The sequence below is a fragment of the Herpailurus yagouaroundi genome, unplaced genomic scaffold, assembly GCF_014898765.1.
Source record: "Herpailurus yagouaroundi ecotype Mexico unplaced genomic scaffold, PumYag 141, whole genome shotgun sequence".
In the NCBI taxonomy this organism is placed as follows: domain Eukaryota; kingdom Metazoa; phylum Chordata; class Mammalia; order Carnivora; family Felidae; genus Herpailurus; species Herpailurus yagouaroundi.
Genome location: NW_024412396.1, coordinates 48,751,174 through 48,775,585, shown reverse-complemented (window position 1 = coordinate 48,775,585; position 24,412 = coordinate 48,751,174). Strand labels below are relative to the sequence as shown.

At 48.0% G+C, this 24,412-nt stretch overlaps 1 protein-coding gene across 2 annotated transcripts in view; it reads left to right on the top strand.

Moving 5' to 3' along the window:
* Nucleotides 1–4,366: 4,366 nt before the first annotated feature.
* SYNDIG1L (synapse differentiation inducing 1 like) overlaps nt 4,367–24,412 on the top strand; it is a 54,310-nt gene continuing 34,264 nt past the window's right edge. Inside the window, exons 1-2 of one of the 2 annotated variants that reach the window (XM_040477700.1) lie at nt 4,367–4,449; nt 7,170–7,322. The gene's annotated coding sequence lies outside the window, so the exon portion shown is untranslated. Of the gene's footprint in view, nt 4,450–7,169; nt 7,323–14,059; nt 14,172–24,412 lie in introns of those variants that run through there. The other variant, XM_040477701.1, reaches the window with a different exon arrangement.

Genomic DNA, 24,412 nt, shown 5'->3' with positions numbered 1-24,412 from the left:
GTGGACCATTCCAAAGGTGGTTAACTGCTGTGGTTTCTGCCTTCAGACTACCAGTAGTTGGATCCTGGCTTCACCAATTAATAGGACCTCCAGTGCAATCTTCAAATCCCTTAACTTCTCTGTGCTTCTGTTTCCTTATCTGTTAAATAGGGACAATAACAGCAGGGCTGCGGGGACTAAACGAGATGATGCACGTAAATCACTTAGAATGACCCCTGGCACATCATACACGCTTGATAAATATCACCTATCTTTCTAGGAGGTAGATCTTGTTCCTCATCAAGAAGTAGCAGGAAAATCAGAAGGTTCAGTCTGAGGCGTGATGATGTATCACCTCAGAAAAATGAGCCTATCCTCTGCATGGAACTTTTTGAGATGCCTGGAAAAGCTCCGTTCTCACGTATGCCTGCTCTCTCCCTATTCCCAGAAGACTGGCCGTGTCACTGAACGCCTTCAAGGCTCACAGCTACCTGCCTGCATTTTGTACTCGTGACCTCATGTGTTAAAAGAAGACAGAAGAAAAGCAGCTCAGCTAGTGTATAGCCTTCAGTCAGAGCAGAAAGGTAACGCAACGGCTTATAACTGTTTACCAGCCATTGTGAGGCTACGTGGAGCCTGCAGCGGTGAGCCAGGTAGGGCTCCCGTGGGGAGATTAGTTTGAAAGGTCGGCTTCTGTACAGACAGTTCATAGGCACCCCCTGAGTCATTAAAGCATTGAGAAGCACTGAACCTTAGGCTATATAAGAAAGGTCATGCTCTTTCCAATGACAGTCTCATACTTTTCTAGTCCACTGAGCGAGCCATGGAGGCTTAGACAGAGCTTCTCTCCTGCATGAATTCCAGGGCAGAACAGTCCCAGACTCCACAGTCATTTAAAAAGCACAAGGAGCACCCCGGCTTCCGGAATAAAAGAAACCCAACCTCCAGTATCTCCAGTTTGGGAAAGGGTTAGGTGGGAGGCCTGACATTTAGTCAGATCATCGGGTTAATGAAAAGCAGTAAGCATGGAGTCATTTCTCATCCTGTTCGTTTTTGGTTTTGAAATCTAAGGCGATTTTTTAAAAGAAACAATTAAGATCGGTCTTAATTACGCTTCAGAGGTTGACAAAACAGTCTGTTCTCTGAGGAAACCCACAGATGTAGGAAGAGTGGCTTGACGTCAGTGAGGTCCGGGCTAAGGGAAAATGTCTAGGATTAGCCATTCATGTCAGATAATCCAAAAGGCAAAATATCGCTTAAATGACTGGGTTGCTTACCGAGGATAATTATTTCATAAACTACAGTTGGGCGTCGGGGGGGGGGGGTGGGAATGGTCAGTATGAGGACGAGGTCATGGCACATAGGAAAAGCACTGACACAGAGGAGAGGGTTATGTGTGAGATATGTCACCCCGGCGAGAGTCCTCTTGAACAAGTGTTTTTCCCAAGGGCCCTCTGGGAAGGACACAGCACTGAAAACAGCTTAGAGGATTTAAAAGCCTGGGGTACTGTGTGTGTGTGTGTGTGTGTGTGTGTGTGTGTGTGGTGGGAATGGGAGGGGCATTGTTATGCGACCTGAGGTGGAAGGCGGTACTGGCTCTCCACAGATACTGCCTGAAAGAGTCCTGTGTCCTTTGGGGTGATTGTGTCTTTTTCCATGAAGAGAATCCCCTGGCCAATCGCTCAGATTCCCAACTGAAACCTATTCACTTACAGCTGTCAGTTGACTAGCAACTAAATGGTCTGGGTGTTGGTTGCCATGGAAACAGCTAAAAGGCCCATTGCTATGGGAACCTGCCATGCTCTCCAAACCAGGGGTTTGGTTCCGAAAAAGGAGTGGAGGGCAGGGTGGAGGGTGGAGCCCATATGGGCTGCCCAGGTGCCGAGAGTCCTGCCAGAGGACGAGCGGTGGGGTGAGCGAGCCCGGCGAGCCCCTCACCACTGGGACAGAAAGAGCAGCGACTTCTTCCACTTTCTGCGGGCACTCCCCACCTGTCCTCTGTGCGCTGTCCCGTGGGTAGCCACCGGGCACAGGTGTTTGCTCTCCCAAGTGGAGAGGAAGAACGTGAGGTTTTGGATAGACCTGATATGCCAGTCATCTGCCTGGGGCTCTGAGAGGGAAAGTCTCGGCTCCTCTGTGCATGGGGGGCCGTGCTCCACTCCTCCTGTGTCCCAGATAAACAGCCAGCAGGTGGAAGGAGCTCAGCTCTGGCTGCCAGTGGGGCAGGCCAGTAAGGAGCCTGGCAGACAGAACGGACTGCTGCTGGCCTCGAGCGTGGCAGAGATGGTGAGGGCCCCAGGTGAGGAAGCAGAAGCCTGCCCAGGAACAGCAGTCTCTGTTGTGGGCAGTAGAGACACGTGCTGCCCCGCTCTCTGCCCACCCACCACCTGCATGCCTCTACCACAGAAGGGGACTGCAGACGGAACAAAATATGAAAGACGAGGTTTGACAGGGGGTCTCAGCGGATGCGCCCAATGGTTGTGAGATTCCTTCTTGAGTTTTGCGATCGAGGGAAATAACCGACGTCGGTGTTTGGTGGGAAGATGACCTTTCACTGAAACAAAGAAAAAGCATCCTAGTGGCTCCGCCAATAACAACTGTTAACGGGTGGTGTATAAATCGAAGGGATTGGGCTAATCTCTAAAATCTCGGCCACACCAACAGTTTACCATTCATCGAGACACTGAAGGGAAGTTTCGGCACCACAGGCAAGAGGACGCAGACGAATCATACCTATGAGAGTGCGGAACATCCCTGGGGGCCCGGGGGGCTTTGGACTGAGACTAAGATGAAGGCATTTGATTTAGAGGCCATCTCAGACATGTTTGGCCCAGGGGACTTTCACCTGATTCTCCCAGAATTCTGAGATGCCTGGCCTGGATTTTTTTTTTTTTTTTTCCCCTCCTAATCTTGCCATCTGCCTGGAGTTATTGGTCTCAGCTCCTCCCAGGGAGTTTTAGAGTCTAGGAGCCTGGCACCAGAGAAAGAGAGCAATGCCACCCAGCATTCGCACGGCTCCACGGGACAACTGAGCATTTCCCCAGGATCTGTGGGGAGATTTTCACTTTTGGAACATAGTTATCTATAGATTTCTGTAACATTTAAAATCTTAAATACAAGCCGTGTTTCTATCCCACCTCCAACTCTTTCCCGTTGATTGACTTTGGGAAGTTATTTAACCTCCGAAGGCCTCGATTTCCTCAGCTGTCAAACAGGATAAGAATACCCACCTCCGGGCGGTTCTAACCATGACCTGAGGTGGTTTATGCAAAGTGCTCAGTGCAGCGCCCAACTCTAATAAGTACCTGGTGATTATTATCCTCCCGGATAAGAAGGTTGCAGCCATGGAAACTGCTCAATGGCCTAGAATCTTAGGCATTTGCCGTGGATTTGTCTTCCAAATTTAATTCCAGGTGCCATTCAAGACTTATGTTCCCTCCGATGGTCTTCCCTGTGGTTTGCCTTCGTTAAGGCAAATCCGAATCCTCCCTTTAGGACGCTTAACCACATTCTTTTTTTATGTGTAATTTTTGCATGTCAGCTTACCTTCCTACTGCCCTTTCATATTTAAGCAAATGCCCCAAACTCAGCACTCAGCAGTGATTTAATGAATTTTTTTTTTCAACGTTTATTTATTTTTGGGACAGAGAGAGACAGAGCATGAACGGGGAAGGGGCAGAGAGAGAGGGAGACACAGAATCGGAAACAGGCTCCAGGCTCTGAGCCATCAGCCCAGAGCCTGACGCGGGGCTCGAACTCACAGACCGCGAGATCGTGACCTGGCTGAAGTCGGACGCTTAACCGACTGCGCCACCCAGGCGCCCCTAATGAATTTTTTTAATACAGAAAAATGTCATGACTCTTTAGGTTTTGAATCTGACCACTTAGTTCTATAGCAGCTTTGGTCTCCAAAGGGACGGGAAGAGTTGATGGTTGATTTGGTTTCATTCTCCTGAAGAAGGCACAGTAGTGCCCTGTCCTGGGTGGGTGGCTCCAGAGCAGGACTCGGCTCACATCTTGCAGAAGCCAGCTGTCATCTGCCTCCGAGACTCATTGACAACACTAGCTTGTCTCGAGCCTGACTCTGGGCTCAGGAGGAAATGGCTCCCCCTCCCCTCCTGGATGCTGTCTGTCTTCAATGCAGTTCAGCAAACCTCCTGACTTCTCCTGGCTGCTCCTGTCTGGGTCATGATGATGGCTCTGTAGCCGCACATCCTATCAGCTCGCCTCTGGAAAGGCGAGAGGAAGCAGATCTGGTTTATCCAAATCTCTCCCTTCTCTGGTAGGCTAAATCCCTGCAGCCCCTGGCACATCCTCCACCCCCCCCCACCCCCAACCCCCCCCCCCCACACACACACACACCTCAGCTTCCCACCAGAGCTTGCCTGTGCTTCCTCAGCAGAAACAAGGCCCAAAGAGCTACCAGAGCCTCTCCCAGACTGTGGCTGCTGAGAACTGTCTCCTCACAAGGTAGGGAAAGCAAAGTGCTGGGGTAGGGAATAAGGCAGCAGAATGAACGTAGGAGAAAATCCTCCCGGCCTGACTTGCCATGTGACCTTGGATGAATCATTTAGCCTTTTTTAGTTGAATATCTCATAGAGGTGGTGCATGAACAAAAGGAAATGATGGGTGTGCACATGGTAGCTGGGAAATACAAAAGCTACTCACGCTCAGGTTAATATCACAGGCTAGTGTGGAGGGCTGGCAATTCATCCTTTGGATTTTCCTGCTTAGTTCCTATTGACTTGATGAGCTGGACACACATAGGAAAACCCACAGGAAAAACCAAGGTCCTGGATTTGATCACTCTAAGAACAAGTTTAAGATTTGGCCACAAAGCAGATGTTTAATGCAGCCGGCTCTCCAGCAATGTTTGCTTAGTCCCGAGGGTATAGAAGGCTAGGCAACCTCTCCCTCTGTCATCCTGATCACTACTCAGTCTAGTTGACTCCATATGGGCAAGACAGCATGTTTTCCTTCAACTCACACTTACTGAGGTCCTATTTTGTGCCTGGCGTGGTAAGAATGAGTAAGACAAGGTCCCTGCCTTCAGGAAGCTCAGAGTCCAGGGGGAGAGGCACGCAGCAAACCATCGCTGTGATACGGTGTGACAATACCAGTCACAGGTGGGACAAATGCCAGTCACAGGCAACCAGAAGGAAGAAGGACTTGGTCTGGAAGAGGCAGAGCCAGGTCAGGCTTCTGTTAGGAGCCAGACTGGAAACGGAGTTGTCTAACACTGCACTCTCGATCTTTATTCATCCCTCACTCACCCTTCTCTCATTCAGCCAGCAAACATGTCCCTGCCCTTTGTCTTCTGAGACTTTTTGAAATATTTATTGTAGTGAATTGACCTCCTCCTGAACTGCTGGTTAACTTGTTTTTACCTAAAGTTCCTCTCACTTAATTGACTCTAAAACTAAGTAAGCATATTTGGTTATGCCCTGACCGGGCACCCAGTGTATATACATACCCAGCTAAAATGATCTGTTTGGACTTTAGAATCTTGGCCACCACTTCCCAACCTATCTGACCTACTTCTCCTTTCCGTCTATGCTCCAGCCATTCTGGTCTCCTTTCAGTTCCTCATATTGGCTGAGTTCCTCTCCCTCAGCCACGGGACTCTTACACATGGCTCTTCCCTCTGCGCGGAAAGCTCCTCTCACTTCGTCCACGTTCATTTAGTTAACCCCGACTCATCCTTCACATTTCTGCCGCAGGGAAGCCCTCCCCGACCACCTGCCCCTGATCAGATCAAGTGCTTTGGTCTACATCCTCAGAGCCCCCTGTCCTCTCCCCTCATGGCACAGTTCAGAGTTACATACTGTAACGATTCTTTGATTAAATGTCTGTCCCTCTGGGGGAGGGAACATTTTCCATTTTGCTCATCACTGTATTCCCAGTGTCTAAAACAGCTCTCAGTCCAAGGAGCAGGTGGCCAATAAATATTTTTTATATGAGTTAGCTAACGGAACGGTAAATGATTTTTTTGGCCACTATGTGTTTGCCTTGGGCCTAAATTTGGTTGTGTGTCCAAAACCAAAAACAAATAGCAAATACAGGGGCCAGAACCAAATGGAGAGCCTCCCCTGAGAAAGACGTAAAAAGAAGGGATGTCCCAGAACTAAGAGGCTCTCCAAGCTTGTAGAAGTGGGGAGCCAAGGGAGGAAAAATGGAAAGATTGGAGCCACCTGGCAAGGTCAGACCTAGCAGGTGGCCTGGGAAGGAGGGAGAATTATATATCTACTACCTTGATTCTCAGTACTTGTGTACTTTGGGTGCTGGGCTACGAAAGACAGGATTACTGTCTCATTTTCCTACTTCTTCAGTTATAACTAGACTTTAATAATTGCGGGATTGGGGGAGAAGAGAATCATTTTATATTGAAACCAATACTGATACAGAGTAGAATATAAATTTCATATGATTATAAAAACACATGAGATTTGAAAGACATTAATGACTTTAGTGATCTTTCCGTGAAAGAGTCTGAGAAGCGTTAATACCTCAAAGAACTATATTCCACAGGATTCTGTATGATTGAAGTTTGATAAATCCGATATCACACATGCATGGAGGGTATACTCTTTAGAAGATTTTTGTCGTGCTTTTGTACCGCTTACCACTCCTGCAAAGCACCAAGCACAGTGCCCTACAGTTGTACATTAAGTGTTGAACTGAGGGGCCCCTGGGTGGCTCAGTCGGTTAAGCTTCAGCTCAGGTCATGATCTCACGGTCTGTGACTCTGAGACCCACATCGGGCTCTCTGCTGTCAGCACAGAGCCTGCTTCAGGCCCTCTGCCCCCCTCTCCCTCTGCCCCTCCCCCGCTCGCGCTCACTCTCAAACATAAATAGACGTTAAGTGTTGAACTGCATCCATAGCAAACAACTTACTCTCAGTGCAGTCTGTAAATTGGTCATTGGATTTTATTATCAAGATTGCTCTGCCTACCCACTCCTCCAGAGAGAGTTGGGGCCACTTCTGTGTCTCTCTGGAGAGGATCTAGATAAAGAGGCTCCGTGGGGTGTTGTGTCTAAGCTCTTCCACGAAGGAATAGTGGGGGGGCCGATAGGGAGGTAGCCAGACAGAGATGAAAAGCAGAAAGTACAAAGAATTTAACTTCCTGCATTGCTCATAAAGAAATTAGTCTGCGTGTCGCCATTATCATCTGTGTTTGCTTTAACTCCAGGAGAAACCGGGAGCTCCTTGAAGACAGGGCTGTGCCTGTTTTTAACACTTGGCATCTTGAAACCATGCATGGTGAATACTTGCCCAGTGTCCGGCCCAGGGAATCTTTGGGATGAGAGTAGATGGAAAACCCCGAAGAACAAAATTCTCAAAGGTAGGCGGTAGGAAGCAGGAAGTGGGAAGAGCCCGTGTCTGAAGAAGGCTGGTGGGTCCTTTCTCTTCCCTCCTAATCTACCTAACAAAGGAGTGCGCTGAGCCTGGGGAGCAACCACTGGTGATCCTAGCGGGCGATTATTGGGATTGGTTCTCAGCAGGGGCTGAGATGAAGGAGACAGTGTTCTCAGACTTAATCGCTGCTTTTTAACTCCCCCGACATCATTTCTAATGGTCCCTGGCTGGTGCCACTCAGAGCCTCCACCCCCAAACCCCTGACTCTGCCTACCTGAGCAAATTCTTCCCAGCTGCTCAGGAGCTCTGACTCTCTCGGATCCGTGGCTGCCCCCACGCTTTCTAATGCATCTGAGCCTATTCATTTGGTTTTCAGGGAAGGGGAAAGAGCGAGGTTGCATCTCTGCAGTCTGGATACTGTTTCTAGAACGTATCGGATCAACTAGCCCAGAACCAGCAGTCTAATGAAAGGACCAGACCCACTGGCAAAAGATAGCAAGACAAGAGTCCTGATTGAGGAATGCTTGGAGGTGCCAGCAGGCAGCGATGCGGTTTGGAAGGAGCAGGCCAGGCTGCAACCTTGTCAGGAAAGGGCTGGAAATAAGCCAAATAGGACAGAATGGAAAAACAAGAATCATCTGTGGTTTAAAAAAAAAGTAGGGTGGGGGGAGAGTCAAGGGCATGAGACTTGTTGCCAGAGAAGTTAGAGATGAGGACAAGAACTGGGCAACACTCTTCTCCACTCCCTCTTGACTGCATTTTCTCCTTTTCTCATAACCTCCATGATAAATCACTGCAAACTGTAACCGCTCTGGCTGTACCCACTTGAAATTGCAATCCGGAGGCCCTAAGACTGCCATTCAGGGACTGTCTTTGTCACGAAAAACAGAATTCTTGTTTATTTTGGTAAATTAATTGCTGGCAGAGAGGGATTTTAATTTTCCAACCAGAACAATTGCAGGCTTGGAAAGAAATTACAGGGTTGGAAAGCACCTAAAGGTTCCCCTGGGTTAAATTGCCAGATCTAGGGACGCCTGGGTGGCTCAGTCGGTTAAGTGGCTGACTCTTGATATCAACTCAGGTGGTGATCTCACAGTCATAAGATTGAGCCCCGCGTCAGGTTCCACACTGAGTGTGGAGTGTGCTTGGGATTCTCTCTCTCCCTCTTTCTGCCCTTCCCCTGCTCATTCTCTCTCTCTGCTCATTCTCTCTCTCTCTTTCTCAAAATAAATAAACTTAAAAAAGAAGAAGAACAAGAACAAGAACAAGAATAGGAAAAGGATGCCCTGTGGCCACATTTCAGTGAAAAGGCTCTGAGAAGTCTCATTGTCGTAAAACTAACCTTGGCCTCTGCACCTGATGCTGTCCTGCCATCTTCCCCAACACCAAACCTGACCTGGTCGTGTTCCTACATAATGAGTCTGCCAGTCAGCCAGTGACCTGTACCCATCCCACCACGGGGAACCAATGGCTACAGTCCCTCTGGGAAGGATGGCTCTCGCGGGACTTACCGGAACCCACAGACACACACCTCACATGTACACATGCTACAGGGATTCCAATCCTGTTTTAGTCTAGAAATAGAAGGGAGGTCAAGATTTCAGTGAAGCTATTTGGAGAAGGTTCCCTGGCAGGGGGATATCCGGCCAAGTATTCAGAGGATATTTTCTTGACTTAGAAGAGAGAAAGGAGAGTGCATTTCGGGTGGAGGGGAGGGGTAGCTTGGAGGCCGTGGAGGCCAGAGGAAGTAGAAAGCCGATTGCTTACAGAGGGGCCCTGGCAGGGTTGGCGCCTGGGGTGGCCAGGTCAGTGAGAAGCAGGCGGGCCTGTGCCAGTCCTTGATGAGTAACTTGGGCTTGATGTGGGACGCACACCTCAACACACAGCAGGCCTCCAAGCAGAGAGGGATGAAGATTCCAGCCGAAGTGTGTGGGATGAGCTGGAGCTGGGAGACTGGAGCAGGGAATTCAATCAGGAATTTCTCCTTATTGGGAGCTCAGCACCAGAAGCTGGACCGGGGTAAAGGCTGGGAAAGATAGGGTGTGGGAGGAGGTTGCCTTTGGGAAGGAAGGAAGCTCGAAGGAGGCTTCACTGGCAAGAGCAGGAGGAAGAAGAACCCAGAAGAAGCAGGGACCTGTTAGCTAGACCCCAGCCCTCTGGCCGTGGAAGAATACCTCTAAAGTGGTTTTCATAATTAAAAAGGAAGACTTTCACATCTGTAATCTGGTTTGATCACAACACCTCTGTGGTGTAGGCAGGGTCAAAGGTTATCTCCATATAATAAGAAAGGGAATGGAGGTCCATAATGGTTAAAGTAACTTGTCCAAGGTCCCAGTCATACCCTCTTCCTCTCATAAGACAGGCCAAGAGGAAGAATGAGAAGTTTGGTGGGCCGGACTTCCCTCTCCACAGAGGGCCTTCCTGACTTGCCAATGACCTTGTTCCCTGGGCTCCACTGGGTGAGCACCCCACGCTGGCATCCAGGTCCCAGGACGCTAGGCTCCTAGATCTCCCTTAGGACCTCCAACAAAGGCCTGCTGTGCCCTCCTACCCGAGGACAGACAGGACAGAGGGATCCTGACTCCACTTGGTCTCTGAGCTCTCCCTGCCTCAAGGCTCCTTACCAGCTGCACATCACCTTGCTTCTCCGCTAGGCCCACCTGGGGGTTGGATCATCTTCTGGTCAGCCCCTCCCGATCTACCTCCTACAGCCCTGCAAGGGCCTCCCCTCGACCCCTCCCCGTCCTTTGTTGGGCACTTCACTTTCTCCTATTGGAAAAGACAACTGGCTGGATGGGCACTTGCCCAGTGTTTTATTGCTCAGATAGGGGATTTTTATATCAGTCCTGATAAGAGACTGTTGAGGGGCTATTCTTGCCACCTGCTGCAAGAAGCAATTTCATTCCGCCTCCTCAAGTCTGCATGCGCTTGGGGAACTGAGCTGCCCTTTGTCTGAGAGGCGTCCTTTCAGGAAGTTCAATATCCAGAATTGATAAAAAAACTCAACCCTGATAGAAGGGGTAGGAGAGCTCTGTCAATCCGTCACTTCCCTTCCTTCCAAATCAAACCCGGTGGCAGCACCTTCTTTATGGGGGCGGGATGGAGGGGTGCGAAGCGGTGGTCGACGTAGTAGTGGGGGTCCATGAAGGTGGCTGAAAACTGCTTATCTGGTCCCTTTTTCCAAATGAAGAAACTGAGACTAGGAAGGGAAGTGCCTTTTCCAAGATCATGCAGAGTTCCTGCGGGGCCCGTGACTTGATCTATGGACCGAGTGGACCCGCTCGCATCCTCTCCTCTGGGGGCCTCTGCTTCATTCGTGCTTGGATGCATTCGCCACCACCCCCCATTGTGCCACTATCGGTGGAGCTCCGTGCCCACCGCCGCGCTGGCCACAGACGCAGCACGCCGTGGGCCCTGCTCCTTACCGTCAGTGCCACCTTCTCAGCAAACCTGAGCAAATTTTTCCCACCCCAGCACAAGCCCCCACCCTGCCTGTCACTCAGGCTCCCAGCAGCCAGAGCTAAAGATAGAATTGAGGGCAGCGTTTTAAGTCAGCAGTGAGCAGACCTGGCTGGCCGAGTGGGGAGGGGTAGCCAAGCAGAGTTAGGAGACCTCCTCGAGCAGCCGAGTGTGTTTTCTCTGACAGTGGCCCATTCCCATGAGACTGGCAATGAGTGTTGCTGGCCTTCCTCCTCCTACGGACTGAACCCTGGACAGGGCAGGTGGAGCCTGAGCCTCACATCTCGCTCCAGATGCCAGCCTTCCCTGGGCCTCACGTATATTCTCCTGGCTTTCTCTCCTCAGGCCCCACTGCTTTGCTGACCCTGGGGCTTTGGTTATTGCCACATCCAGTGAAGCCCCCACTTCCACAGCTCTGTTCTGTCCTCGTGCCGTGTTCACAGGTTAGCACTGGGGTCAGGGGAAATGGAGAGATGAGGCCCAAGGTTGGGGAGGTCAGGCCCTCTGCTGAGAGCCCACGGGGCTTCCGTCCCGAGGGATTCTGCTGGCCGGTAGAACCTGGATATGGCCTCCAGAACTTTGTGGAGGGTGAGGTCACCAGCAGACCCCACCCATCTGGATTTCTTCTGCCTGTCTTCAGGCCGCCTGCTTCTCTGCTGCTCCGTAGTAATAGGCCAGCTGATGTGCACAAGCATCATGCTTGCAGGGCAGGGAAGGGAGTGGTGTGGGGGAGGAGAGAAACCTGGATTTGTCCCCACTCCCAGCTGAAGCTCTCCACTCTCCAGGCACGGTGCGCTGTAGGCGGTGGAGGACCCATGGGGAGAAAAGCAGGAAGACAGATAGGATGAGCCACCTTGAGTCACTCACCCTTCCCCGGAAGTGCAGAAGGAGAATGAAACTGCCTCCCCTTGCACCTGAGCCTGAATGGGGTGTTACCTCGGCACCTCACCAACACCACCACAGCATCAAATGAAGTGACAGAGATGCCACCCACAACCCTCCAGATGGCTGGTGTGCCAGTGTCAGCCATACTCTCTAAATCAAAGGGTTTGGCAACGCCCAAGGAGGGTCAGGCTGGAGAGCTGGGGCGGAAGGGGGACAGCCCTGCCTGACATTCACCTCCTTCCACCCACAGTGGCAAAGCGGGGACTACCATTCCAAGAACCTGCTTTCCAGGGACAGAAATAGTCTGGGAGGGTGGGGTGCGGGGGCTGGGACTGCCACATGCTGCTTTTCCATGGGCATTCTGGGTAAGAATAATAATGAGGCTATTAATAACTTCTTACCTCTGTATAAGTCTTAAAGACCTTTCTCTAGATGTTTTTACCGCCTGCACACCCATGATCTCATTTGATTTTCAAGTCACCTCTGTGAAACTGTGGGGTCATCACCCCCATCTGACAGATAAGGAAACTGAGGCATGGGGAAAGGATAGTCATGTGATAATCAGTCATACATGTGACTGAACAGGACAAGAACCCAGATCTCTCTGGGTCATCTCTTCAATTGGCCCATTGGAATAGGGTTCCAAAAAGACAGGGTTTTCTCCTGAGCTATATTGAAGTCACCTTTGGGGGGAACACATTTGGATGTAGTTCAAAGTCCCCCAAGGCCTTTGTCCCCTACATCAATAAGTCAAGACTGATCTACCCAGCACTTCTCTATCTATTCTCTGTGCCAGGTCCCAGAGACAGCAACAAAACAATTCTTGCCATCAAGGAGCTCACAGTTTGATGAAAAAAGAGAGACAAATGCTTAGGCCATCTCAGTACCACAGGGTTCATTTAAGGACCAAGGCAGCACAGGGCATTGTGGAGCACAGAAGAGGAACCCTAAGCCAGCCTGGGGGTAGCAGAGAGGGCTTCCTGAAGGAGGCGATGCTCCAACCAGCTCCTTAGCCGAGGTTACTCTCCCTGATGGTGCTCCTCTCCTAAATACCAACCCATACCCATCCTTACTCCACTCCTGCCTGCCTAGAACGCCAGCCTCTGGCCTCTTTCAAGGACTGCTACAACCAAGTGGCAGTATCTAGTCTGCAGGCCAGAACGAACCTGTCCTGTAGCCCAGGGGCTGCCGCAATCATACTCCACTGCTGGAAATGGACAGGATGTGGGTTCTGCGCTCAGCTCCACTTGGACTTGCCTCTCATTCAGCCACAGAAAGTAGAGATCCTGGGGTGTGGCAGGCTACCCAATCCACTACCTGCCCACCCTCAGCTTGGTCTATGCAGGAATCATCCTGGATGTGCAAAATCCTAACCTACTTAAAAAAAAAAAATCTGCTGATCAGACTCCACATTGCTCTAGCTAATTCCTGGCATTTAACATTTCTCTGTCTCCAACCTGGATCTGTCATTTCTGTCATTATGAAAACTGAGCCTGTTCTTATTTGGTCCATGGGGAAGACAGAGCTATTGGTCATATTTCTCAAGACAAGAGGCCTCGGCAGACTTAAAAACAGTAATCGAATCACCCCTCACGCTTCTCCATCTGTGGTTGATGAATTTCACTTGCTCCCCATGTTAATTTATGGCTTTACCCTTTACCCTTCAGGTCTCTCCCCACCTCCTTTGGTTGAGGGATCCAAAACTGGACAAAGAGTAGCCCAGATGTGCTGATCTAAATCGATGGGAGTGGGAAGAGGGCAGGGACCATGGGACTTTCTGTAGGGTTGACAAGGAGAGTGCAGGGGCACAGGGAGTGTGGGAGATGAGGTTGACAGAGGCCAGATGCTATTCAAAGCAGGGATCCCCGGCAGAGCCCTGAGGTGAAGCAACCCTAAGGGATGGGTGGATAGGTGAAGAGAAGTATGTGAATACAACCAAGGAGAAGCCAAAAGGTAAAGGGAATCAGGACCTTATGATATCACAGGAGCCAAAAAAGAAAGTGTAAAGGAAGGAGGGCTCAACATGGTGCGATGTTCCAGAGCCTTCCTAAGATAAGGGCTGAGAAGAAGCCATTAGATTTCAGACTAAGGAAGTCACTGGGGACTCAGTAAGAACAGTCTAAGTGAAGAGGTGAGAGCACAGGGTGGACACAACCAATAGGCACAACTCTTTGAATTGGTCTGCTGTGAAGTGGGGTGTGGTAGCCAGCCTCCAGGATGGCCTCCAGTGACCCCACCTCCTAGTAGTTTCACCCTTGTCAGTCCCCTCCCACATGATACCAGGGTGGTCTGTGGGACCAATAGAATACAGCAGAAGTGATAGAATGTCACTTCCAAGAGTAGAGTACAAAATACTTTGTAGCTTCCTGTTCAGCTGCTTCCTCTCAGAGCACTCGCTTTGGGGAAGCTAGCTGCCTTGTCATGAGGAGTGGAAGCCACCTGCCAAGAGCCATATGACTGAAGCATGGTGGAAGCAGATCCTCTAGCCCAGGTCAGACCTTCAGATAATTGCTGCCCCATCTTGACTACGGCCTCATGAGAGACGTGAGCCATCTTGCTTAGCTGATCCCATTCCTGACCCTCAGAAACTGTGTATCAGAAATGATAAATGTTTATTACTTTATGTTTGTTATTCTAAGCTTCCAAATGTTGGGGGATATTTGTTGCATGAGCAATAGATAATGAATACAGGGATTGAAATAAGGATATGGGGTTAAGGGAGAGGATTTGTTTTGTTTTGTTTTGTTTTTAAAGAGTGAATCCCAAACATGTTTAAATGCTAATGAGAAGCGAGTAGAGAGGAGGAACTGTAAACTTAGGGAGAAATGCATGGAAAATCAATTAAATGAGATTTTCTAGGAGGTGGTCAGGGAGAGGGTCCAAAGCACTTGAAGGGATTAGCCTAAATTCTTAGGAGAGATATCTGGACCCCTATCTCTCCTCTTGTGACCAGAGAGCGAAAAAAGAAAGGATAAAATCTGTTTGAAGGCAGGATGTTGACAGGATTTCTGCCAAATGACTCTTACTTTCTCCTAAAGTTATCTATGGAGAATGTGTGTGTTTGGGGAGGTGGAGGGGGACATGTTGGGAAAGGTGGTATCTTGAGAATGAGAAGGTCTGAAATAGCTGATGTTGGGCTCTAGGGAGAGAGCAGACAAAGGCAGGGAAGAAAATTCTGGGCCACTTTGAAGGCACACTTGTGATGGAGGCTATAATTGTATAGTCCCCTCAGTCTGCAGCTGTGTGATTTTTTTTTTTCCCCCACAACACCCAGTACTCTAGATAGTACAGAGAAAGTGCAGAGAAGGCAAATAATTGAATTAACTTTGGGCTGGGGCTTTGCCAAAAGAGTGTCATGAAAAGATAAGGGGGCAATGGACGTGAGGCTGTTAGAAGAAATAGAATAGGGATTCCAGGCTGGAGGGATAAATGCAAGGGGTTGATACAGGGAGAAAATTAAAGGCTAAGGAATCAGAGGAGCAATGATATCACAAGACAGTTGCAGGAAAGGCTGTGGAGAGCACAAAGGGAATGGGATCATGGCCAGCCCGTAGGACACTGATATTTAACATTACAGAGGTAGGGCCAGTTCCAAGATGACTAGGTTCAGGAGGTGGCTCTGGAGTTGGGGGAGGGGGGACTACAATGGAAAAACCAAGGTCTTGAGGAGGTAGTCCATGTAAATGTGATGTCATTCCATGAATGAGGTGGAGCCATGATAGCATCAAAGCCGAGGAAAGCAGGTGGCAGGAACCCACCGGAGCTGGTTTTCAGGAGAGAGGGTGGTGTTCAGTGGTTTGTTGAACTCAGGCCACCATCCCATCTCCTGAGCCCAAGCGCTGAGAGAGAACGGTAGTTTCCACCTAGGATGGCCCAAAGGGAAGCTGTGCCCCTTAGGGAAGAGTCATAGTGCATCAGGCCATGGAGGTGAAGGGGAGGGAGAACCCAGGGGCCCAGGGGAAATTTTGGAGGGAGAGGGGCTATGGGAGGTCAGAAGGGGAAGCTCAGAGTGCAGTGGGGCTAAGAGTAATGAAGAGTGTAGCTGGCAGAAGGAGCTATATATCCTGGGGCCTGGTAGGTTTCCCTGGCTGTAGTTTTCAAAGGAATCTGCCCATGCAGTGAGCTATTGGGGATGGGGGGACTGGAGCCTTTCTGAAGGGGTCAGCAACAACCCTGATTGCTCTTCGTACTTCTGAGGGAGCCCTGGTCCATGTGCACAGACTGGCACCATGACTCAGCCCGTGTAGGAATGAGCAGCGGCCTTTGGTGGCTGGAGGCAAAGAGTTAGCTGAGGCTTGGATAATTACGCTAGCTCCCTGGAAGGGGCTACAGGGTCACACATAGGCTCCCGGACAGAGTCTGGCCCTGTGGCCTGAGGATACCAGGTGTGGTTTGGTTTGGAAGGTGATCTGGCCTGGGGTTAGCAGAGAGAACAAATCCTTGCTAGGCTCTCAGGCTTAGACCCCGTGTTCGAAAGTTGGTTCATGTGACACACCATCCTTTTCTTAGGTGGCCCCATTTCCTGCTGGCTTATGTCCATTATCAGCCTGCTTGCCAACACTCTGATCCTGAGGCCTCTCCCCACCAAGCCCCTTTCCCTGTGGAGACCCCCCCAGCCAGCTGGGAAAACTCTTCTGCTCTCAGAGCTCCACTGGGACTGTTTCAGATAACTTCCCCACCTGGCCTTCCATTCCGTCTTTCAAGATGCTGCCTATGCCGCACGCACACTCCCACACTGCCCACCCGTCCGACCATCAGGTGAGGTGGAACAGGTGTACTTCCCAGCACTGAGGCAAGTGGAGAAAACAGGCAGAGCTATCTGGGCTCCGATTTCTGAGTCTGGGACTCCTTATCCATAGACCGGGGCTAATCATATCTGCTTACCTACTTCAGAGTAGTCACGTGAACGTCAATGAGATGATGTATGTATAAAATTTTTGTTAACAGAAGTGTTTGAAAGTGCCCATGTAATCACTTTCTGGGTACAAAGGAGAGCCAGCATTATGGCTTTCTGGTTTCCTGATAGTAACTGGCATTCACATAGCACTTTCTAATGCACAAAGCACTTCCAGAAACATACTGAAATGCAAGCATATTCGCAAGTGCCTAACGTGGAGCCAAACATACAAAATACACTCAGCAAATGATAGCTGTTATTTTCTCGCTTGGCCACCACAGCTCCATGTCATAAATGAGAGGACTGAGGCTTAGAGAGGGTAATGAACCTGTCCAAAACTCCCGGAATTAGTTCTGACACTGAGTCTTCTGGTTCCAAATCTTGGACCCTTTAAGCAGCATCACTGCAGGAGGCTGTAGCCCTGTTTCCTCAAAGATCAAAGAGTGCATTGCTTTGGACCTCTCTTCTGCCCCATTCTGCAGGACAACCCTGATAAGGAACCTACAGAAAACCCAAATCCAGGAACGAGGGGAGGAAGAGGGTGTAGGAAGATGAGAAAGGAAGAAAATAAACAACCCAGCTGAAGACAGCCAGAGAAGGAACTGTGACCAGTGAGGCAGAGAGCTGATGGATGACAATGTCTCTGGAGGAGGAAAGGCAGGGCCCAAAGGATAGAGAGAACGTGCCAGAGGCCCAGGGAGGGGCTGGAAGAGCAGTTCTTGGTGAATCAGGCGTGCAAAGAGCTCTGTGTTCCTTCTCAGTACAGGGTATTGATGGTTTATTGACCCAAGGCATGGGAGAGGGTGGCTAGGGAGAACTCCACTTGGGGGTGGCTGGGGGCAGGGGGGAGGCAGGGGCTATAGGCAAAGGTGAGAAGGGAGGCCCTGCGGAGAAAGGTGAGGGAGAGCCAATGTGAAATGGGGAGGCAGGGAGGAGGGAGGCAGGGATGACACCTTGTGGAGCAGCAGAGGGCACTGACCCAACACCAAGCCTGATGACCTGAGGTCACCTGGGATCTTTCAGGCAACTAGGAATGACCAGCCATTCCACACTGCCCTCCCTGTGCCACATATCTCTGAAGGCCTTGGACACCTTGGCCCTACTCACAAGCCCACGCTGGCCCTAGATACTTAGCATGCATCGGGCAACATCCAGACGATTGCAACAAAATTAGCCAATTTCCAAAACCCATTAAATACGCCTCCTGATAGCATCTCTCTCAGGGCCATTTTCAAAAGCGTGAAACGCCTGGGGAGGCTTCACAGTGACTAGTTGTGGGCCATCCTCTCCTCCCCTCAGCCTGATTTCATGGACTAAGTGGTGGCTGTTGGTGGCTCACGCAGGGGCATAGCCTTGGCTCCTGGAATCCTGCAGCCAGGACTCTCAGTGCCTCCCGGGGGAGTCTAATTGCAGTCACCCAGCCCTGACTGATGAACACTGCAGTGTACCAGCTGCTGGACTGTGGGTCCCAGCTCCAACCCAGCAAGAAATTGATGGCATGACCCCCAACCCCCACCCCCGAGCTCCAGTGACCCTTCTTCTAAGATGGAAGCAAAATGAATACATAACTGATTGGGGAAAGGAAATGGAATCAAGAAAAGCATAGAGTTGAAAAAGATCCTCTAAATTACCTAATCTACCTCCCTCACTTTATGTGTAAGAAACCCAAGGCCCAGAGAGGAGATGTGACTGTCCAATGTCACACAGCTAGTTAGCAGCAGAGCCAGGACAAGAAGCCAGGCCTCTAACTCTGAGGTTTCTGCTGTCCCCAGGGTTCAGTCTGGTGAAGGGTGCTGGGATCGGGTATGGTATAACCATCAGACTTCTAGAAAACAGTGGAACTGAAGTCTAATGATGCGGGTCCAAACCCTGATCTTGGCCCTTAATAGCTGTGTAAGCTTGGCAAGTTGTTTAACCTTGTTTGCCACAATTGCCTCATCTATATAATAGGGGGGGGGGTGGGTGGGCGGGGAATGGCATCTTCTACATGGAATTTTGTGATCATATAAGAAGATCGTATTTTCCTGGCACGTGATAGGTACTAAAATTTTCTTTTCCCACACCACACTTTCACCCTCCTTTCTCCCCTGAGCAAAAAAAATTCTACCTTTTACTTGACTATAAATTCCTTGAGGGAAAGGACAGCTTTATTCATCTCTGTAGTCTTAATGGCTGGCACATAGTAGGGCCTCAAGAGAAGATTCTGTCCTTTGTGGGGCTATCACTGCAGTTTTCTCATCAGGAATTTTCTCAGGCAGGGTAGAGAAGGAAGAGAAAAGGGGACATGGGCTGTATTATAGGGTGAGAGGTGGCCACGCCTCCTCTCTTGACATCTGAAGTCAGTGACACTGGCAGTGACCGACATCTGGGGAGCTGCTCCCTGCTGGCGTGGGGTTGGGGCAGCCAGGTCATCTACTGAAAAGAATCACGTCCCCTTCCTGAAGAAAAGCACCAGAGAGCAACTCAATTCAGCCACTGATGCAGGAGGGAGAACTGCACGCAGGGAAGGGAACCAAGAAAAGAGCTTGGAACTTCTGATAAAGAAAGACTGAGAAAGGAAGGGCGTCGGGGGTTGGAGGTATAGAGAAGGGATGAGAGGCTAAAGAGGCAGGAAGTCTTAGAAGACCGGTCAGACTGGGGGAAAGGGAGGGCACCAGCATTTTCTGCTTCAATGGGGCACCAGCTCCACATGGGAAGGCGTCGAGAAGGGTAAGTTGTGCCCGACTCCAGGGCAAGTGCAGGGACAGAGCAGGTGTTCTTGGCCAGGCTAGCCTCCTCCCTGGCTCTTTCATCCTAGGCAGAGCACAAAGAATGACAAGAAAGGACAGCCCTGAGTCAGGATGGGGGCGGGGAGTAAAATGTGACGGGAAAATGTGACGTGAAGCTGCAGCTGGGCAATCCCTGGGCTGCCTAGCCAGTAGCTCACAGCCCAGCTGCACATTAGAATCACCGAGGGGACCTTTCAGCCAGTACTGACACTCAGGCCCTGTCCCCCAGAGATCCTGATAGAATTGGTCTGGGGTAGGCTTCAGATATTGGAATTTTGAAAAAGCTCCCTGGGGGATTCTAAGGTGCAGCCGGTCTTTTGTGTCTCTCATTCCCTGGTATGGCCATCCCTAGAGACCACAAGAACGGGTGGGAGTGTGTCACCGTGGGCAGCTCCAAGATTCCTAATTAGAGAACAGAGGAGATTGAGTCACAGCTAGGCTGGGAGTCACGTGGCTCAGCCCCTTGCTTGCTGTGGGCCCTTGGGCAGGTGACTTCGTTGCTCAGGCATTGTCCACTTATTTTTATTGAAGAATAATTGACATACAAAATTGTATTAGTTTCAGATGTACAACATAGTGATGTGATATCTACATACATTACAAAACTGTCACCGCAGACAAGTCGAGTTACTATCTGTGTTAGTTGTTGCAATATTATTGACCGTATTCCCTATTCTGTACATTACGTCCCCATGTCTTATTTATTTTATAACTGGAAGATGATTGTGCCTCTTACTCCCCTTCACCTATTTCATCCAGCCCCCCACCTCCCTCCCCTCTGGCAGCCACCATGGTGTGAGGTGTCATCTCTTTAAAGAGAGAGTGAACTAGGGGGGATGATCTCTAAATGCCTTGGACCACTCTCGGGCTCTGATTCTAAGAATGATCTACCTCATGGGGACTGATATGCTTCCCTTTCTTGTCCGCATCCCTCCAAGTTAATAGCTGAGGCTCAGAGAGATGGAGAGGCTTGCTCACTCTGCTTCCTGCCTTTCCATTCCTCACACCACAGAGGGAGGATTCTTCATTTGGCCCCACTTGACCCACCACCTCTCATTCCCCTCCTCTCCAAACACTTGTTTCCTTCTTGCCCTACTTGAAGAGCGGAAGAAATGGGTAATAGGTGAGTGTAGAGGCCAGAGTCCTCCAGGGAAAAAGAACAGGGGGATGTGTATATATTAACACTTACTTTTTAAAATTGGCTCATGGTGGGTGCGTCTGGGTGGCTCAGTTGGTGAAGCGTCCAGCTTTGGCTCAGGTCATGATCTCATGGTTTGTGAGTTTGAGCCCCACGTCAGGCTCTGTGCTGACAGCTCAGAGCCTGTCATGCTCTCTTTCTCTCTCTCTCAAAAATAAATAAATAAACATTTTTTAAAAATTGGCTCATGGGGCAACTGGGTGGTTCTGTCATTTAAGCGTCCAGCTCTTGATGTTAACTTATGTTCGTGAGGTCAAGCCCTGCGTTGGGCTCTGTGCTGACTGCTGACAGTGCAAAGCCTTCTTGGGATTCTCTCTCTCTCTGCCCCTCCGCTGCTCTCTATCTTTCAAAATAAATAAGTAAACTTATAAACGAAATAGGGGATCCTGGGTGGCTCAGTTGGTTAAGCACCCGACCTCAGCTCAGGTCATGATCTCACAGTTCATGAGTTTGAGCCCCACATCAGGCTCTGGCCTGACAACTCAGAGCCTGGAGCTTGCTTTGGATTCTGTATCTCTCTCTCTCTCTCTCTCTCTCTCTCTCTCTCTCTCTGCCCCTCCCCTGCTCATGCTCAGTCTGTCTCTCTCTCAAATGAATTACTGATGGATATGAGTGAAATCAACTTTGCATTCCTAGGATAAACTCCACTTGGCCATCATGTATCATCCTACTAATGTACTGTTGGATTTGATTTGCTAAAATTTTATTTAGAATTTTTGCATCTGTATTCATGGGGGATATTGGTCTTTGGTTTTCTTTTCTTGTAATGTCTTTGTCTGGTTTTGTTATCAGGATAATGCTGGTCCTATAAAATGAATAGGTAAATGTTTCTTTCTCTTCCATGTTCTGAGAGCCCATGTAGAATAAGTAGTGTTTCTTCATTAAATGCTTGATAAAATTTACCAGTGAAGCTGTCTGGGCCTGGAGTTTCCTTTATGGAAAGATTTTTGTTTTTGTTTTTAAATATAATTTATTGTCAGTTGGCTTACATACAACATCCAGTGCTCATCCCAACAACAACCCTCCTCAATGCCCATCACCCACTTTCCCCTCTCCCCCACCCCTCCATCAACCCTCAGTTTGTTCTCTGTATTTAAGAGTCTCTTATGGTTGGCCTCCCTCTCTCTCTGTTTGTAATTATTTTTTTCCCTTCCCTTCCCCCATGATCTTCTGTTAAGTTTCTCAAGATCCACATATGAGTGAAAACATATGATATCTGTCTTTCTCTGCCCGACTTACTTCACTTAGCTTAATACCCTCCAGTTCCATCCACGTTGTTGCAAATGGCAGAATTTCATTCTTTCTCTTTGCCAAGTAGTATTCCATCATATATATAAACCACATCTTCTTTATCTATTCATCAGTTGATGGACATTTAGGCTCTTTCCATAATTTGGCTATTGTTGAAAGTGCTGCTATAAACATAGAGGTACCTGTGCCCCTATGTGTCAGCACTCCTGTATCCCTTGGGTAAATTCCTAGCAGTGCTATTACTGGGTCATAGGGTAGTTCTATTTTTAATTTTTTGAGGAAACTCCACACTGTGTGGGAATGTTTTTAACTACAAATTCAACTTCTCTAATAGATACAAGGATATTCATGTTATATGCTTTTCTCATGTTAGTTTTGGTACTTGTGTCTTTTAAGGAAATTCCCCATTTCATGTAAGTTGTCAAATTTATCGGCATAATTATTCATAATATTTCCTTTTTATCCTTTTGATATCTGTAGAATTTGTAGTGATGTTATCTTTTACATTCCTAATGTTGGTAACTTGTGTCTTTACTCTTTTTTCCCAGTCTGGCCAGAGGTTTATCAATTTTATTGGCGTTCTCAAAGAACCAGCATTTGGTTTCACTGGTTTTCTCTTTTATTGTTTTTTTTTTTTTTTTTTTAATTTTTTTTTCAACGTTTATTTATTTTTGGGACAGAGAGAGACAGAGCATGAACGGGCGAGGGGCAGAGAGAGAGGGAGACGCAGAATCGGAAACAGGCTCCAGGCTCTGAGCCATCAGCCCAGAGCCCGACGCGGGGCTCGAACTCACGGACCGCGAGATCGTGACCTGGCTGAAGCCGGACGCTTAACCGACTGTGCCACCCAGGCGCCCCTATTGTTTTCTATTTTAGTGGTTTTTGTTCTAATCTTTATTATTTCCTTTCTTCTGCTTATTTTGGATTTAATTTGTCTTCTTTTTCTAGGTGGAATCTGAGGTCATCATTTTGAGACCTTTGTTCATTTCTAATATAGGTGGTTAGTGCTATAAATTTTCTTCTAAGTATTGCTTTAGTGGCCTTCCACAGGTTTTGATATGTTGTGTTGTCATTTTTATTCAGTTCAAAATACTTTCTAATTTTGAATTATTAATACATGTATTATTTTTGACTCGTGGATTATTTATAAGTGTGTTTAGATTTCAAATATTTGATGATTTTCCAGATATATTTCTGTTGTTGATTTCCAATATTGCACTCCATAATAAATCTATTATGGCCAGAAAGCATACTTTATTTTTTAAATATTTTATCATTTTGAGAGAGGGGAAGGGCAGAGAGAGAGAGAGAGAGAGAGAGAGAATCCCAAGCAGGCTTCACACTGTCGGTACAGAGCCCAATGCATGGCTCAATCCCACCAACCATGAGATCATGACCTGAGCCAAGATAGAGTTTGAAGCTTAACCAACTGAGCCACACAGGTGTCCCCCCAAACATACTTTATATGATTTGAATCCTTTTAAATTTATTGAAGTCACTTTATGATCCAGAATTTGGTCTTTCATGGTAAATGGTCTGTGTGCACGTAAAAGGAATGGATATAGAAAAGGGTATTAAAGTTTCCAACTATGATTATGGGTTTTTCTATTTCTCCTTGCAATTCCATCAGTTTTTGCTTCAGGTGTTTTGAAGCTCTATAATTAAGGTATATAAATGTCTAAGACTTTTATGTCCTCCTGATGAATTAACCCCTTTCTTATTATGAAATAACCTTCATCTCTGTTAATATTCTTTGCTCTGAAATCTGCTCAATATGGCCACTCCAGCATTCTCTTGATTAATGGTAGCACAGTATGTCTTTTTCCATCCTTTTGCTCTTACCTCATATGTGCATTTATCTGTTAAGTGTATTTCTTTAAGCATCATTTAGTTGAGTCGTGGTTTTTTTTTTTTAATCCAATATGATGTTCTCTGCCTTTTAATTGGAGTATTTACATCATTTACATTTAATATGGTTATTAATATAATTAGGCTTAAACTATTATTTTAGTGTTTATTTCCTATTTGCCCCATCTCTTCTGTGTTTCCTTTTTTCCTCATTCCTGTCTTGTTTTGGATTATCGGAATATTTTTCTGCTTCTATTTCGTCTCTGTTGGCAGTAACTCTTCTTTGTTACTTTAGCGCTTGCTTTAAGGTGTATAGTTTACATCTTTAACTTATAACAATCTATTTCCAACTGATATTATACCACTTCACATAGAGTATAAGAACCTTACAATAGTATACTTGTATTTCCCAACTGTTGGCCTTTATATTATTAGTGTCATACATTTTACTTATATATATGTTATAAATCACACAATATATTTTTATTATGGTTGTATTCTGTACTTTTAGGTACAATTGTCTATATTTTACCATTAGACCAAGCTCATTACTTGTGTTTTTCAAATTTCTTATACTCTCCTAATCTTTCATCTGCTTAATTTATTAATTGTTGTGCTAAAACTTCCCACTATGATAATGGATTTTCTGGTTTTTCCTTATAACTTTGTAACTTTTTTGAGGGCTATGTCATTAGGAATATTTTCTCTTTGCTATTATTGTTTGACTAATGGATTAAACTTTCTTTTTAATTTATTTATTTAAATTCAAG